General features: G+C 41.7%; 1 long non-coding RNA gene across 1 annotated transcript; it reads left to right on the top strand.

The window, feature by feature from the left end:
• The first annotated feature begins 785 nt into the window (after nucleotides 1–785).
• Nucleotides 786–1,753, top strand: LOC119337260. The gene is made up of 3 exons (XR_005163117.1): nucleotides 786–822; nucleotides 909–1,001; nucleotides 1,714–1,753. It is a non-coding gene; the product is annotated as an uncharacterized LOC119337260 (long non-coding RNA).
• Nucleotides 1,754–4,754: the final 3,001 nt, after the last annotated feature.

The raw sequence follows: 4,754 nt of genomic DNA, 5'->3' as shown, positions 1-4,754 counted from the left end.
CCTGCCCCGCCGGGGGCATTTTCGTCATTTCACTCACACGGGGTGTAAAAGGGTCGGCTCCCGTGGAGGCAACCCTAGCCGACTCCCCTCCCTCCTCCCGTGCGCCTCCTCTCCCCCTCTCTCTCGTTCCCCTCCCTCCCGCGCGCTTCCTCTCCTCCCGCCCACATTGCCGCCGCCGCCACCGCCACCCACCGCCTCGAACCACGCCGTCAGCATCCATCCACTGCTCCGGTGCCGTCCAGATGCGACCCCTCCCCTTCTCTCAATGGCGGTGGATCCACCCCAGTAGCTCAGGCAGCGGTCTGATCCGGCGACCCCTTCCTCCAACTCGCGCCGGACGTCACCCGGAGTGGAGAGGAGAGGCACATCCCGCTGCCACTGGCGACCTCCCTCCCTGGCTCCTCAAATGGACGGACGGGGCAACACTGCCTGAAACCCTAGCCCCGCCCCTCACCCACCCACCCACCCACCATGGATGGACGGATGGGGACGGGGTGATGACGGCGGCAGCTTCTTTATTGCCGCGATGGCGGCGGCGGCCCTCGACACCGATGAACGATGGTTCTTCCTCCTCATCCACGAGGCCCATCTCCGGCCATGGCGACCACGGATCTCCAGCCCTGGTTGGTTCCCTCCTGTCCTCCCTCTCCTTGTCTTCTCTGTTTCCTCATCTCCCCTCCCTCTCATTCATCTTGTCTTTGATTTGTTTTGTTTTGTGCAGGTTGCTCAGATGTTGTTGCTGCTGCTGCAGGTGGACGTGGTCAGCTCCATCCCATCTTTCTACCCTGCTGAAGCACATACTAATTATGTGGAGTTTTTCGAGTATGTTGAAGCAAAACTCATCTGCTTTGGATATTCGGCCAAGCACCTGAGCATATGTGTTCCTGACCTTTGTTTCAATCTTTTAGACTGCCAGCTATAAAGGTCAGGGAAGAATAGCGCAACATGGATTCATAAACCCACGGTGGGTGGATGGTGAGCTATTGGTACTCAATGGCAAGGTAAAAAAACATCTGCCACTTTTGGTTTGCATTTGCAGCAGCACTGCTAGAATTCTACTGAAATAAATGTAAGCATCACCATCATGTATAAGTCGTGCACACTAAAATAGTTGTATTCAATTTTGGAGAGTTTTAGAGTATAGTGCTGCCGTTTCCATTTGGAAGACATCAATATAGTGTTTCCAATTCCAAGATTATATTTCTGGATCAAAGTAGCGTATATTTCTAGCATCCTTCTATGCTAAGAATTTTAGAGAAACCTAACTTTGAGAAAAATATAGTGTTTTCTATTTGTAAAACTATAGAGATTATAGAAGTATTGGATGCCAGAATATAGTGTTTCCAAGATTGCTTCGGCTAAAGCTTATAGATTGTTTTCTTTCAATGTTAGATTTGTTTATTGATGTCGTCCAAGTACTCATTTGATGTCACTTCCTGACTTTTGTATAGTTTTATATCTTAGCAAAATACTTTGTAAAAGAAATGATAAGTAAATATAAGGTCTCGAAAGTTCTGTTTATTTTCAGAGCATGGAAACTAAATAAACACTTTGAGTCCATCATTTTGTGTTTGAAAGCTCTTCAGATTCTGTTTATTTGCTACCGTTGGCGTTGGACATATTACTCATGCAGTGATACATATATGTGATGATTTCTGACTTGACTTATGCTATCTCCTTGGTCCTCTGCATGTTCTGGTTGTTGACAAGCAGGCAATGTGTGCCATGATGAGAGCAACACAAGTAATGGTTGTTTTAGTGTTTCATATACATCACTGATTGTGTGTATCTACTTCTCAGTTGGCTGAATAGTTAGTGGCTCACTAATTAAAGAAGCATGGATGCTAGAGCTAATTTGTGGCCCCCTAATTTAACAACCCAGGATGCTTAAACTTTCTACAATGGAGCTAATTAAACAAACCAGGATGCTAGAATTAATTAGTGGTTCACTACTTAAACAGACCTTAATTGGTCGGCCCGCGATTGGCGAGGCGAACGGGGCAGCAACCAAACAGCCTCATAATATAGATAACAATAACATAGGAGTATGGGTTTGCTATGTAGGTCGCGAAATGTATCAAAATCATACTTCCATAGATCATACTATTGGTAGCTCTTTCCCAGGTACATGCATGATCAGTCCTAAATAGCTTATGTGTGACATTTACTTACAATTTCTAAAGGCTTATGATCGTTACACATTTGATTTTATTTTGCTACGTCCTGTTGCTTTGTTAATTAGCAATATATAGGTAGTTCCATTTTTTGCGTGCTGTATATCATGTTAATACCATTCATGTATCCGCTTGCACAGACCATCTAACATGGCTCCTTGTTTTGTTTTTTCATGCTGCTATGGCCTGCATGTAATAAAACAATATGTTGTATTTTTCCTACAGGTAAGGAAACATATGTATCTTATTTCTGCAAAGTTGTGCTCTGTTTTCCTGTTCCATGAGTATTTCGAATTCCCTACAGAAGCTTATTGATACATGTTTTCCAGTGCCTCGCCAAGAGAATTTCAGTGCCCCGCCGAGGGGCTGTAGCCGGCCGGTCGGAAGCCATTCTTTTTAGGGCGATGATGATTAACCGTGGCTGAAATACGTGTGCCTTTGAGCAATCGAGGCACCTGTGGGTATAAAGTTGGATCCTCCCTCGTGTCTCTAGAATCCTTTTTAATCTTGTGATACCTGTTGTTCTGTCCTTGGATGGTCATTCTTGTTGAGTGATAACCAGGGCAGCTCAACTGTATAAACAGATTGATCTGGTGATAAGAGATGACGGGGTAGGTAATATGATTGAGGAAAGGCGAATCTGAGCCCACTATGTAATGGACCCTAAACCCTTTTTATTTGATTTAAAGGTGTTGCTTATTTATGCTCCGGTGTTTATAGTCGTCTTATGTATATATCTCTTCTCTCATATCTTTATTGCATATAAGTTGTTCTTGATCTTTTGTTGTTTGTTGTTGGTCCTTAATTTAATCTGGTTAAGAGTAAGTTGGTCCTTGATTTAATCTAGTTAAGAGTAAGAGTAAGTTCCGTATAAGTTGTTCTTGATCTTTTATTGTTATACTTGATTTAATCACTATACATTATGTGTCCGGGGTAAACAGATGCAAACCATGTGTCTCGATGTAGTGACTCTACTTACCATAGAGCCTATTCACCAGGTATAATTTTTGTTGAAATCAACTTGATTCTAGGCATTGATGCAATGGAAAGCATCGATCTAGTTTAATTTATTTCCCTGCTTATCAATTTGGTCCATTACTATCTTGAAGGTGAGTTTTCTCATAAATTGGACGATGGATTTATAATAGAACTGAATGTGCATTGCCGTTTAGCATGCTTCTGTCTTGAAATGTTATGCATGATACTTTTCTCTTGCCGTGAGACTTCTTTTACTTCCTGAAATTGATTTGATGTTTTGTAGTCATGCATCCTCCTTTTTCCTCCATTGACAACACAATATAAAAATAAATACACGGTTATGTTTTATCTTTGATAGGGCACCTAAAACACTTATATATTCTAAATGCACATAGATTGTTTGATTTTCAACTCTATTTTGTGTTCCTATTGAACTGTTTTATGTTTGCAAATTTAAGGCTCTACCATCACACAAAGCAAACAATCATGTGGATATGGGTTGTTCTCCCTCTGGATGTTGGCGACACTTTCTCAGCCTAGAGGTTCGCCTCTCTCTCTCTCTCTCTCTCTCTCTCTCTCTCTCTCTGACCACTGCTCATATATCTTGGACTGGATCAAGTAATTAAATATAAGATGTGCTTTTGAATCTGTAGTGTTTTAGGTGTGGAGGTCCACTTCTTTTGGATTTTCATGATTCAAAGCTGGAATAGAAATCTGCGGTGACTCAGGCTGTTGATTTTTTTAGGCTTATTCTGGCTATATATAGATTTATCCTGTTCATACATTTAAATAAAATAGTTAAAGTTCATGTCTCTGCTTCATATGATATTAAATATGGCATGTGCTTTCGAATCTGCAATATTTTCAGCCTATAGGGTTTACTTCTTTCAGCTCTTGGTTGTATGCCTGAACATAATAAGCGAAGTTTGAATTTATGTGTGGTAACAAACTAAATATGAGAAGCATTTGTCATGTTCTAAGAAATAGTATATTGTAAACGATCGGGTGAATTTTGCACTTCCATTTTTGGTTGTGTTGTTTCAGGATTTTGGAGCTTCCTGTTTATATTTCTGGATGCCTTTTGTGGTTCCAAATAGTGATGCTTCTCAAGTAGTTTTGTTTGCAGGTCTGGCAATATTCATTTGCGCCTAGCTCCTAACATGCATTGATCCATCATTTTATTATTTTATTCATCTCATGTAGTTTCACATGATGTTAGAGTTCATTGTCGGAATTGTTGATTATTTGGTAGCTTTGTCAAAATAATAATAATTAGAACCTCGGAACCATGAGAGATCGATGGTATTTCCAAACTGGAATGACAATGCTAAGACTTAATTTTACATTCAAGTGGAAATCATGTTAGTATTTGGTGCATGACAAGGTGCAAATTTCCTAACTTTTGCAAGATGATCTGCTTGGTTTGTGCTGATCTGCTGAAGCCTTTGTTTAGCGATTAGATACGAAGTCTAGGCAGCAGGAGGAGCATGAGCAGTTGTGGAAGGAGGACCCCAGCGCCTTGGACCAGGTTGCTGAACCGAAAGCAGAAGGTGCAAGGGGCGCCGTCTCTTTCTCTCTCTCTCTCTCTCTCTCTCTCTCTCT

This window comes from Triticum dicoccoides, chromosome 7B (assembly GCF_002162155.2).
Source record: "Triticum dicoccoides isolate Atlit2015 ecotype Zavitan chromosome 7B, WEW_v2.0, whole genome shotgun sequence".
NCBI lineage: Eukaryota > Viridiplantae > Streptophyta > Magnoliopsida > Poales > Poaceae > Triticum > Triticum dicoccoides.
Note: the sequence above shows the minus strand (reverse complement) of the source record. Positions and strands in the feature narration are given on the sequence as shown.